At 39.0% G+C, this 14,185-nt stretch overlaps 1 pseudogene; it reads left to right on the top strand.

Moving 5' to 3' along the window:
* The first annotated feature begins 3,782 nt into the window (after positions 1–3,782).
* Positions 3,783–12,650, top strand: LOC143628873 (VIN3-like protein 1; annotated as a pseudogene).
* The last annotated feature ends 1,535 nt before the right edge of the window (positions 12,651–14,185 follow it).

The following is a 14,185-nucleotide window of genomic DNA, read 5'->3' as shown; positions in this document are numbered from 1 at the left end:
TAACAGCAAGGCTACACGCACAAGGCACTAGCTACTTCAGTAGTCACATGAAGGAATGAGCAAGGCGGGAATACTCCCGCCTAAATGAGCCAGTCCGTATGCTTCTGGAAGATCTTTTGTAACATACCTACTAAGGTATGGGCAGAACAGACGATCTGACCAGAACAGCCCATGAACCAATCACAGGGTGACAGCTCACCGACAACAGTACGAGGAGGAGCACCCTCTAGTACTGTTTGTCATTATTAGCCGCTGCCTACTCACCAACCCTTACTATGGGACGTGCGCAGCCTACAGTTGGTGGAACAGTGCATAGCCGGCAGTAAAGGAACAGTATACAGCCGACCTTGTTACTGTCGGCCGTAATCTATCCATCAACCAGCATGGCCTATGCATAGTCCACTGTTGGTAGAACAGGAATACTATTCAGCCGGCTGTACCTTCTAGGAAACCTACCTTCGGCTATAAATACTCCAACACCTTGGAATGGTAAGGACATCATCTGATATCTCATTCTTATCTAGCAATCTCTTAATATACACTTATATTCAGAGCAATCTAGTCTGATTCTCACGCCGGAGGGTGGTCACAAGGAGGAACCCCCCCCTTCTCAGTGACGAGCTTACGGTGTCTGTTTTGCAGGTCACCTGAAGAATAACCTTCTCTGCTGGACCTCATCCTCGTGGGAAACATTACTTAACCCACAGATTATCCATAATCTGCCCCGGGTCACTTAGTGTTTCTTCAAAACCATAAACCCTAATTTATTTCTACACCAAGTATGTTGTCTACGAATATGTCTTCAGATCCGCTAGTTTTTATTGTTGTGGAGGTTAATATATGATTTGGCGATAGTGTAGCTAGATGTTTTGACTCTCAACAATGTACTTTGAAGAATTGTAGAAAATATAATTACTGTGTTGTTTGTTGAAATTTTAGGAGCTGAATCATCAGACATTGCATTCTAGTATAAGGATTAACGGCTACCAGTGTCCAACACGTAACTGATACCGCGACACCGTTTTCGGATATGCAGTTAATATCTGTGATATATCCCAAGCAAAGTATCGGTTCAAACTTCAAATACTGATCAGAATATCGATACTGATATTATCGGCGATATTGACCGATATTTTAGATGCCTTGGCTGACGTGGACTCAGGAGGCATATTTAATGGCTTATGATTAGATCATATTTCAAAATTAACACTATTGAGTTTTGACTTTTGATATTACCATTAATATTTTTATTTAACTGATGTCTCAAATATTGGCCCTTTCGATTTTTTATCGCATCAACTGCGTAGCGAACAAGAACCCGGTGCCAGATACATAACCGACGCCAGGCCCGATGTGTTGTCGTCACGCATTAATGAATGAAGGAATTTGACAGAAGGATTGTGTAATCCATCAAATGGAGGATTTTGATGGAATTATATTCCAAATAATATCACAGCCAAACACATAAAGAGTGGGAATTTAAATTTCAGTTCCATTGAATTTTGTGAACCAAAATGCGCCCCAAGTGTTTTAGAAGAAAGTAGCTTGTTAAGCATTAGGTTTTTATAATCACTTTCTTTAACTGAAATATGTCATGGTGAAGCAGTGTCATTAGGTATATGTTTTCTGTTATATTGTTTCTAACAAAACAAAATCTCACACCGAATATTAGGGCTGTAAACGAACCGAACGAACACGAACAATGCCTTGTTCATGTTCGTTCGTTAAGTAAATAATGTGTTCGAACGGTTCACGAACACTTACCGAACGATATTTTATGTTCGTGTTCATTTATTAAAGAAATTAATGTGTTCACGAACGGTTCACGAACGCAAATGAACACAAATAAAATCGGCAGAGCCTAGAGATTGAGACCAGTGTATTCATCAATGTGAATAATGAAAGCCTGTACACGAATTGAATGAACATGAACAAGGGCATGTTCTTGTTCGTTCATTTAACTTTAAAAGAACAGGGACACTTAATCGAACAAATATTTATGTTCATGTTCGTTTATTTAAAAATGGACATTTGTGTTCATTTGTTTAAAATCTAAACTAACATAACTGAATAAAGATAAACGAACATGTATGAACAAACATAAATAAACACAAATATAAACGAACTTAAATGAAAACACTTAAATGAACACAAATTAACAAATATAAAACCTTTAAGCAGATGACATATCCAGATAATATTAAATTATTTTCTATTAATGTTAATACATAAATGAACATAAATAAACGAACGTTCATGTACATAAATGAACGAAACGGAACATGTGTTCATGTTCGTTCGTTTAATTAAACGAACACAAATTTTTTGTTCATATTCGTTCATTTATTAAATAAACGAACATAAACGAACTTCCCGTCGAACGGTTCATGATAGTTTAGCGAACGTTCGGTTCGTTTACAGGCCTACTGAATATTGTTTGATTAGGATATGTGGTGATGCAATGCTGATTGCTGAAATTGAAATTGTTATGTTGTTTCATCACTGGGGATGTTTGTTGAGTATTATGGATATGGATGATAAACTGGTTGCTAAAGGTGAGAACTTGATGTCTTCATTTTCTTTCGTAGTTCACTGTATTATTTGAAACTGTAGGATAGTAATATAACTTATCAAACTAACTACATCATCAAATTAAGTACTGTACTTATTATGCCTTTTGAAGACAACTGTTTTGACTCATCGCATATGCAGAAAGTCGGTTAGTACAAGTTGTATGTTTCATTTTATTTAGTAAAAAGATAATGAAATTTGGATTAGTAGATAACTCTATGAAAATCTGACTGAAAAGCAAACACTCAAAAATTGGTGAATGTGGACCTGTGGTTGTGATGCTTACATGACAATATGCATTTACGTTGAGTAATTTGGTCTTATTGCGGTCCACGCATATAAGGTATATATGTGTGAATTTTCGGATGGGCAAAAGTGAAACTGCACTAATTTTGGCGTTATTTTACTAATCTCATCTCGTGAAAATAACGTTAAAAGTGACGGAAGGTTAATCAGGCATCATGTAGTGGCGTTGATAGTCGAAAGACAAGGGTACATGCACCAATCGGTCGGTGTCCCGATGGTTGAGTGTTACGTGCCTTAGTCCAAGGCTTGATGCAAAACTACTATCGAGTCGGGGGTCTCACCGGAAGCAGTCTTTCTATTCCTACGGGGTAAAGGTAAGGCTGTCTACATCTTACCCTCCTTAGACCCTACCATAGCTTTGCTATTGGTGGGATATACTGAGTACGATGATGATGATGATGAATTTGGTCTTATCTTCAAACAAAGTTAACCAGCACAAGGCTACATAGATATTTTGATTATTATTTTCTGGTACCAAATTACATATATTGTGATGGTATGAAGGGTGGTTAGTGTTCATGTGCCATGATGATTTAAAATCAAGTTTAGAAGATAATAATATAAGATCCTTGTTATTATGCGTTTGGTTTCACCTCATATTTCATTTATTTGGAAAATATCAAAAGTCATGTTTGGTAAGAAGAATGAGATCATATACCTCATATCTTCCTAATTAATTCCATAATATCTATCTAATGGTTGGCGATGAGGCCATAGAGGGCCAACATACAAAACCCTAAAAGTCGTTAGAGACCAATGCGCCGCCTCAGTTAATCATTCCTGGTCTCTTTGTATCATTGGAAAGAGTTGTTTCTTGATTCATCGGTATGCTTATAATTCGTATATTGAAACTATGTAAGAATATTCATTTCTCTAAATTTTTAAACTTGCTTTTGATTATCTTTTGAAGTTTGAGATCCCCTTGATAAGGAGAATCAATCAGCTTCAACAAGAAACATGAATAAGAAACTTTCGAAGAATCAGGATCCCAAGAAGGCGACACCGAGTCCAAAGAGTCAACTTTCAAGAAAACAAAGCAGAAAAGGCGAAAACCCTATACGAATCCTACCGATCACGGAACCATGCTCTGGTTCTAGATCCTCAAACACATGGATTTGCAGCAACTCTGCTTGTAGAGCTGTACTTTCCATTGCTGACACTTTCTGCAAAAGGTGTTCATGTTGCATATGCCATTTGTTTGATGACAATAAGGATCCTAGTCTTTGGTTGGAATGCACATCTGATTCGCCCGAAGGTGAATCATGCGAGTCATCTTGTCATATTGAGTGTGCCCTCCAGTGTGGCAAGGTGGGTGTTGTTGACCTTGGTCAACTGATGCAGCTTGATGGGAGTTATTAGAGATGTTCAACGAAACCGGTTCCTGGAACCGAACCGGTGGACTCGAACCGGACCCGAACCGATTCCTACCCGTTTTTTTGTAGGAATCGGACCCTATCTGATTCAACCCGATGATCCGTGACCGGTTCTTGCATTTCTGAGTGGGGGCGGGTAGGAACCGGAACCGAACCGGAACTGGTTCTGGAACCGAACCATCCGGAACCGGTTCCTAACCGGTTCTAGCCGTTGGATCGAATATAGCCGTTGGAAATCATTTTTTTGGCCGTTTTTTGACCGTTGGGGTCAAAAATAGCCGTTTTTTGGCTCCCCCAAGCACCCCACTACTAGTATAAATAGGTATTTGGTGTCATGGGTTCATCACAACACTCAAAACGCAAACCCGAACGCAAAAAAACACAAAAAAAACGCTATTACAACGTTTTGAGTTCTCTAATCTCTTGTTTTCTCTTCTTCTATATTCATATTTGTTGTTATGGCTGCCTCACAATCATCGGTTGGTCAAGGTTCCAACGCCGAACCAAGTTTCGTTCGTATTGTACCTCATAATCGTAATCAAGAGATTTGGTGCAATTGGGATTTGGTTGAATTGAGTGATGACCATTCATTGAAGGCTCGGTGCAAGTTTTGTGGGATTTATTTAAACCCACTTTCGAATTCAAATTTGAAGAAACACATCGAAAAACCGTATTGCAAGGCGTTGAAAAAGAACGTCGATTCGCAACAAACGCAAATGGATAGTGAAGGCGGAATATTTACATACCAAATTGATCGAGTTCAAGATCGTATGGCGAAGTTTGTGATTCAAGAAGCTTTGTCGTTTAGCCATTTCGACAACCCTCGCTTAACCGCCATGATTCGAGATACGCTTCAACCACAATACAATCACGTAAGTCGTCATACTCTTAAACGTTATTGTTTAAAATTGTGGAAGAAGGCCAAAGAGGTATATTGTACAATGGTTACATATTTAACTGATGATGTTCCAACTGATGAAACTCTGCAACTGATGTGTCACTGATTCATATTTTGCATCAGTGACAACAAACTCTGCAACTGATGAATGTTCCCACTGATGAGTATTCCTCATCAGTGGCAACCTTCAGTAGTTGTCATCAGTGGCAGCTTTCCCCACTTATTCAACTGATGACTGTTCCCACTGATGAGTATTCCTCATCAGTGGCAGCTTTCCCACTGATGAGTATTCCTCATCAGTGGCAGTCTTTAGTAGTTGTGATCAGTGGCAACCTTCAGTAGTTGTCATCAGTGGCAACCTTCAGTAGTTATCATCAGTGGCAACCTTCAGTAGTTGTCAACTTGTCATCAGTGGCAACCTTCAGTAGTTGTCTTCAGTGGCAACCTTCAGTAGTTGTCTTCAGTGGCAAACATCTTCAGTAGTTGTCTTTTCTTCATCAGTTAATTGTTTATTTTTATGTTAATTGTTTTTTTTATTTTTCATGTTATACAAATACGAATCGTAGTTTAGAATCCAAATCGCAAACGAAAAACGAAAAAAAAAAAAAATTTTACACTGTAACCGGTTGGAACCGGTTACGGTACAGGAACCGGGTTAGGAACCGGTAAGAACCGGTTAGATAGGTTAGGGGTCCGAGGGTGAGAGAACCGGTTCGGTTCCCTAACCGGTTCGAGCCTGGAACCGGTTTAAAAGGGGGTTTTGAATATAGGAACCGGTTCTGGTTCCTAGTCCCAAACCGTTTTGAACATGCCTAGGAGTTATTGTTGTGCTTCATGTGGTAAAGTTTCAGGCATACTTGGGTGAGTCTTTCTTTAACATTTGACTTTAAACAAGTACTTTGACTTTTTTTCTTAAAGATTTCATTTTTATGGTTTTGAATTTAATATTGATGTTTTCTTATTCTTTTTGAGTGAAGTATAGTTTTCTGTTAACTTTTTATTAAAAGACAATTTTTAGAGGTGGCTCACATGATTTAATTTACTTATATAGTGTATGAAATACTAGTTTTTTAAGTTTAATTACAAGGGCATTTTGGATATTTCTTAAAAGTAACACAAATAATCCTAGGGTATTTTGTTTATTAGTTTAACTTTGACTTTTTAGTTCAATAGTTCTATTTTCGTATCAATTAAAGTACAACCCCTAATTTCATCCAAAATTTCTAACTTTTTTATAAAAAGACCAAAATATCCTTGGAAATTCTTTTAGAGACAGCACACTTGATTTAATTTAGTTCTAAATTGTATATATCGGTTTTTTAAAGTTATTTTTTTTTACTTTAATTACAAAGGGCATTTTGATTGTTTAGTAACAAAAATAATCTAAGGCTGAGGGGTGTGGGGGGCTCCAGCCAATAATATTATGACGTGTGGCAGAGAGAGAAACTGGATAAGGGGGTGTTGGAGCCTCCGTTGGAGCCCCTGGCCCTGGTGTGGAGGGGCTCCAGCGAATTTTTTTTTTTTTTTATTAATATATTCAAACAACGTATTATTAAAAAAACTCATAAATTATTAAAAAAACACACATTAATAAAAAAAACACATTAATATCTAAAAATAAAATAAAAATAAAAGTACTAAAAAAAACATTATTCTTATTCTTCGGCTTAGTCTTCTTCGATCAACCTCTTTCGGATACGTTCCTTTTGCTTTTCCATTAGCATTTGATCGACCGGATTTAGGTTACTGAAGTCTCTAGTAAGGAAGTCCAAATCTCTCATTCGACTTTTTTCCTTTTTGTCATTAGAGACCACCTCCATGGTTTTGTTGAATTTATTGAGGGATTCAACAAGATTGGCGATGTTTACGGCTTCCCCCTCAGCCGGTTTTTTCCCCTTGGCGTCCCTTCCCAATGGCCGCCTCCTCGGCGGTGAAAACGTTTCCTCCTCCGCAATGTTTAGGTCGAATCCAACGCGGCAATCCGACCCGATTGAAGTGCTATACGCTCCTGACGAACTAGTTTTAGTCCGTTTCGGCCGTACTTCCGCATCAACGTCCGGCGCCACCAGCTTAACCCACTTGGAACACCTTTTCAACCTCTCCCACAGCTTTAAATCGTCCCACGTCTTCACCGTCCCATACCTCCGCAAACACTCCTGCTTCCACTCTTCGACCGTGAAATTGTAAACCGCCAAATCATCACTGCCACTTGGTCTCATACGACCGCTGTTCCTGTTGAAAAGATTAGTAAACAAGCCGACAAATTTTCTGATTTCGGACCACCGACCCGAAATCATATCGGCGTTCCGCTCTGTACTCCCAACGAGCGTATAGAACGTCTCCCTAACCTTTGTCCAAAAAATCTTGCTCTTTTGGTAGTCGGCTGCAAAATGAATAAATAAATTAGATTTCCATTTAACTTTTTTATTTAACTTTTTTATTAAAAATCATTTTTAAAAACGTTAAAACAATTACCGCAACGCCGATCCTCAGAAATGACTATCCAAGCCCGACACAAGGCTTCCTTCTCATCCGATGACCACGGAGTGGTTTTCCGTTTCGTCCTCGGAGTCGAAGCCGATCCCGACCCGTTCGTTGCAACTTGTTTTTTCCGGTGGACGCGTCTTCTTGGTCCGTAGCTTCACCGTGTGATTCTTGTGTCTCCGGAACAACAAAGTTAGGAGACGGTTGTATGTTGGATGGTTGAAAGCCGGATGATTCTTGCGGCTCCGAATAAAACATCGGTTGGTGCGGTGACGACCATAAATCGTCGTCAATATAATCTGAATCTAGGTTTGGGTACCAATTTCCAGCCATTTTTTTAAAAAAAAGTTGGGAAGATGGGTTGATTTTGGGTTTTATTTTGAAGTTGTGGTGATTGATATGGGTGAAATGGGGTATTTTATAGATGAAAAAAAGGTTTTTTTTTAATTAAATAAGAGCCAACGGCTCTTTGAAACACCACCAACGGGTCTTTGCACACTCCCCTATGCCACTTTATGACCTCCTCTGCCGCTAACCCCATCACGCCTGCTTGGATTTTCGTGCTCGCGCCTCGTTAGCGCCTGGTGGTGTGGTGGTCGCGCCTGGAGGGGCGAGCGAGCCCCCGTTGAAGCCCCACAACCCTTAGCCTAAGGGTATATTGTTTTTGTTAACAAAAAGTTAAACAGTAAATTTAAATGTAGTTAGTCAGCTGGACTTCAACTGATATGAAAGTAAAACTATTGGACTAAAAAGCCAAACTGAAAGTAATGGATTAAAAGGGTTATTCAGGTTAAACCACATGAACTAAAACCTTATATAACTCTTGTTCTTTTTATTTGGGATGCTATTATGATAGGTTTTGGAAGAAACAACTGACTATTGCTAAAGAGTCCCGACGTGTTGACAGCCTGTGTTATAGAATATATTTAAGTTTCAGGTTTTTTGATGGCACATCAAGGTTTAAAGAACTACATGATATTGTTAAAGATGCAAAGAGCAAGTTAGAGACAGAAGTGGGCCCACTTATCTCTGCCAAGATGGTACGTGGCATAGTAAGCAGACTTTCTGTTGCAAGTGAAGTTCAATCACTTTGTAATGCTGCAATTGAAAAGGCAGATGAAATTTTCACCTTACTTTCTACTGCTAGCCTGGATGGTAATCTCCAAAATGTGTTCTTTTAATTTATTTTTTGTAAATCAGTCTCCATTAAGTTTCCTTGAAATCCAGAGGAGTAAACCAGCCGAGCCAAGCCCGAGCTTGACTAGGCTCGAGCTCGAGTTTGGCTCGTTATTATTTATTAATTAATTTATTCACATTTTAATTATTTTTTAATGTTTTACTTATAATTATTGTACATAACACAACAAATTTTATTTAGTTATTCTGATCATAATTTTTTTATATAAATTATTTTATAAATCCATTTAATATATTAAATAAAAAAATATATACATAATAGGCTTGTTTAGGCCACGAGCCAGTTTGAGCTCAATAAGTGAAGCTCAGGTTCATTTATCAAACAAGCTTACTTTTAGGAGCCCGGGTTCTTTTAAGCTTGGCTTGTTTGGAGCTTTTAGCGAGCCAATCGCAAGTAGCTCACAAACGACTTAGCTTGTTTACACCCCTAACCATCTTGGGTTCAAACTTTTGAACTTTTAATATAGCTGGCATCTCAATATGATTACAAAAGTTATATTATTTCAAAAATTCTCTATTTTATAATAAAGTAATTAAACATAGAGATGGTCAAAAAAACCGGTTGGGGAACCGGTTTGCCGGTTTAAACCGGAAACCGGTTTTTAAGAAAACCGGTTTTTTAAAAACCGGTTTGACCGGTTTACAAACCGCCGGTTCGTATTTCGGTTACGAGTTTTAGATCCAAAACCGGTTAACAAACCGGTTAATGAAAAAACCGGTTTTTTTTAATAACCGGTTATGGAAAAACCGGTTAACCGGTTTAAAAAAAAACCGGTTTTTGACCGTTGTGGAAAAACCGGTTAACCGGTTTCTCCATAACCGGTTAAAAACCGGTTTTTTTTAAATGGCCGCGGTTGGCCATTTAAAATTAAAGTATAAACTTATTTGTGATGGAGCGTTTTTTCATAGCCGATGCATTGCACATATTATCAACTTGGCTGTGCAAGATGGGTTAAACGTGATCGAAACGCAAAGAAACAATTTTAAAAGATTGTTACGAGATGTTTTTAGCAACAATAAAACATTTTCAAGATACAAAAAATTTTGTGTAGAAGCTAATTGTCAAAGGTTGGGGCCAAATTGGGATTGTCCAACAAGATGGAACTCGACTTGTGATATGTTTGAGAAAGCCATCCAACAAAAAGAATCATTAATTGCGTTTCATCAAATTTTGTCAAGTAGGGGTAAATGTGCACCGTACGATCCTAGAAACTGGTTATTGATTGAGATCGTTACGGAGGTCCTTCAAATTTTTAAATCTTGCACAACTAGTTTATCCGGGGTTTACTATCCAACAAGCCCCATTGCTTTACCAAAAATTGCTGTCATGTGCACAAAGTTGAGTGAACTTCATTGTAGGGGTGCACCTTATTTTGATATGGGTGTAAAAATGAAAGAAAAATTTAGAAAATATTTTCAAGAACTACCCGCTGTTTTGACATGTGCTGCTGCGTTAAACCCTTGCATCAATGTTGGTGGTGTTGAAGCTTTAATAGAAAAACTTTGTGATGAGCTAGAGTTAAACGACGATCAAAACCCCTATTATAGCCAAACTTTAAAGAATACTTTCAACACCACCTTGTCAAACATGTATGATGTTTACCTTACAAAATACGGGTCGTCTTCCCAAATTCATGACTCGTTAAGAGCTGTTGCCCAATCCCAATCCCAAACCGACCTTGAAATGGGGATGTACTACATGATTTGGGAAGACGCCGGTAAACGTCAAAAGGTAAACACCCCAAGCAGTGAACTTGGAAGGTATGGTGGTACCAACTTTGTGAAACACATGACTCCGGATGAATTTAGAAGTCTTGATTTGCTGGCTTGGTGGAGAGGTAAGGAGGATGAGTTTCCGATCCTCGCCGCCATGGCCAAAGATTTACTAACGGTCCAAGCTTCCACGGTAGCTTCGGAGTCTGCTTTTTCTGTTTCTGGCAGGGTTATATCGATTAGGAGGACTCGACTCACTCCACCAGCTATAGAGATGTCGATTTGCTACAAGGATTACTTGGACTCTTTAGATAGGGCACAACATCAACGCTCACTCGAGGGGGAAATGGAGTATGAGGCGGGCTTGTATGAAGACGAGGTCAATCAAGGACACACTCAACCAATGACCGATGAAGAAGCCGCGTACGACGATTACCTAAGGAATAGCTCGGGATCGGGTAGCGAAGAAAATTAGTTAAAGAAACAGCAAACATGGAGGCAAATAATGAGTAAGAAACAGCAAGTTGTTCATGTAATCGTGTCTAAGCATTCTTTAATGTTTGTATTTTTGAGTTACGAATATGCGATAACGATTTAATGTTTGTATTTTTAATGTAAAAACTATAAATGAAAGTTATGTGTTTTTAATCTTCCAAGCAAAGAACCCCAACAACGAAAGCAAAGAATGGCTTCGGTCAGTCCGTTTTGCCTTGTAGTTACCGGTTTGCCTTGTAGTTACCGGTTTGTTTATACTGTGAAAAAATAATGGTTATTTAAAAAATAAAAAATAAAAAATAAAAATAAAAAAAAACCGGTTAACCAAAAAACCGGTTATTAAAAAACCGGTTTATTAACCGGTTCTAACCGGTTTATAAACCGGTCCTAACCGGTTAGACCGGTTAAGGTTTTTACATACAAAAACCGGTTATTAACCGGTCCGGTTATTAACCGGTCCGGTTATTAACCGAACCGGTTTTTTTCTGGGCAAAAAAAAACCGGTCCGGTTAATAACCGAACCGGTTTTTTTAAAAAAACCGATTTGTGCACCTCTAATTAAACATAACCTGAACTGACTCATCGATATAAGTAAATGAGTTGAAATTGCCACCTCTGTAAATACGTAATAAGTTTTATTTTCTCTTTTGCAGGAGACTCGGTCCCCTCAGCATGCAAGTTCATATTTGAAGAAGTGGCATCATCATCCGTAGTGCTTGTGTTAATAAAACTTTTAACTGTATCGCCCAATAATATTATTGGATTCAAATTATGTTACTCGAAAACGACAGAAAGCATACATTCAAAAGACCCCATTTCACTTTTCCCGAGGTCTCAAAGAAGAATCTTGATTTCCAATTTGCAGCCTTGCACCGAGTATTCGTTTAGAATTGTATCGTACACCTAAAACGGTGATTTAGGTCACTCAGAAGCCAAATGTTTCACCCAGAGTGTTGAAATACTACAAAAGAACGTTGCTGATGTCACTGTGCCTCATGATGAACGAGCCTCGGGTGTAAAAGATGTCGAATCTGACTCGGGATTTAATGTTCGGGATCTCGGAAAGATTCTACGCCTCGCGTGGGTTGAAGAACGGGGGTATTTGGATAACATGTCTAGTCAAACGGTCAACCCCGGAACCGAAACTTCCAAACGATTCTTCTCATGAAACGGATCATGGGTCTGAAAACTGGGTCCAGCACGGGCCCAATGAGGAGGTGCCAACTGTCGAATCTCAAGCTGAGGTATCGATAAAGAGGTTGGCTAGTATAGAGATTCATGATTGTGATAGCGCGTTAATAAACATCTCATCACCGGGACCCAACAAAGGTGGGGCTGGGAGCTTGGATGAGAACTTTGAATATTGTGTGAAGATGATTCGGATGCTCGAGTGTAATGGGTATATTAAGCAAGAGTTTAGGTTGAAGTTGTTAACATGGTTTAGTTTGAGGTCAACCACACATGAGCGGAGAGTGGTCCACGCGTTTATTCAAGCGTTAGTGGATGACCCGAGTAGTTTAGCAGGACAGTTGGTTGACGCGTTTGGTGAGACTGTAAACAAGAAGCCTAGAAATGGGTTCTGTAGTAAGCTGTGGCATTAAACAACAAGAAGCCATTTTCGTAAAAAAAAAAAAAAAAAGATAAAAGAAAGCGTATCTCATATTTTCCTAGCTGATTTAGTCTGTCATTTTCTAATTTTTATATTTAAAGTGTTGGTATCTATTTCGTACGATTATGTTGCAGACAGATCTAGTTTATTATGAATTAATGAATGTCGGGTTATTTGTTTCAGAGACTTGTTTAACTTGCACAATTGCACATATAAGATAACATCCTGTTCGACTGTAAAGTTACAAAATGGTTAGTGAATGTCATCTTTTTCCAGCAGCAATTGTATTGTAACTTTACAGTTGAAGAACCGCATACATTGACCATTGAGGCGTAAATGAAAATTAGTTAAAAACTTTTTATTGTGTTTATGAGAATTTCCATAAGCATACCGACGGTCTGTTATCCGAGATATGCCTCAAAGACGGCCTGTTATCCGAAACATGCCTCAAAGAGTTATAGCAAAGAGAAAATCACAAAAATGTGGCTATATTTTTCGAATATGACATACTTTTTATGGTGGACTTAGATTAATATTCTCTGGTCTTCAAGGTGAACGAACCCACACCTCGACCTCTTCTCCGGGTGCTCGACACCTACTAAGAGTTTCCTCTTTTTTACATACACAGAAATATGTTGGAGGCCCAGGGGTCCTCTAAAATAAGAGGTGGAGACCTCTTATATAGAGAATGCAATGACTACCATCATGAAGCCCTAACCTTAGTGGGCCAAGCCCGGTTAGGGGTTACCTCTACAACCCCGGCATTGCTTTGCTTGGAGCTTTCATGTGGTTTACGGATGACGAAGGTTGACACGCCTAATTGTTTCTCGCGACCTGCGGAAGCCGGAATTACTCTACCGGAGCTTTGCTCAGGACCGCGGAAGTTGGTATCACTCTATCAGAGCTTTGCTCGTGATTGCGGAACTCGGCATTACTCTACCATAGCTTTGCTCGCAGTGGAAGTCGGAGTTATCCTACCGGAGTTTTGCATGCGGCCCGCAGAAGCCGGAATTAAATTACCAAAGCTTTGCTCGCAGTCACGGGAGTCGTGATTAACATCCTGAAGCTTTGCTCGTGTTAGAAAATTGACCCGTCGGAATTTGCACGTGGCCCGCGACGGCCATAAATGACCCGTCAGAGCTTACATGTGGCCTGCGAGGGGCTGGAATTAATCCGCTAGAGCGCATAAGTGGCTCTTAGGTCGGATTTGGTTGTAATGGCGCGACAAATGTACCATGTTAAGATGTTCCAATGAAGGCAAAGCACGTATAGGTAGGTGCTCATGTGCTATCCATCTTGACTGTCCTTATTTTAGAAATTGTCTCCTTGTGTAAGACAAAGTTGTGACATGCTTTATTCACTAAAGACAAAATAATTTGTTTTTTATTTATTTATCGTTTCTTTTTTCATGATGCAGATCCAAACCAGATTGAAGATGTGTGTTTTTCATGAAAAACATAAATCTTCTTCTTTTGTGTTGTAACGATGGTAGATCCGACAGATTTGACCTCGGATCTGTAGGGTGCTCCAGATGAACAC

Source organism: Bidens hawaiensis, unplaced genomic scaffold (genome assembly GCF_021521415.1).
Source record: "Bidens hawaiensis isolate Kalapana, Puna unplaced genomic scaffold, B.hawaiensis_p1.1 tig00005080_1, whole genome shotgun sequence".
In the NCBI taxonomy this organism is placed as follows: Eukaryota; Viridiplantae; Streptophyta; class Magnoliopsida; order Asterales; family Asteraceae; genus Bidens; species Bidens hawaiensis.
This window is presented reverse-complemented; position numbering and strand designations above follow the sequence as displayed.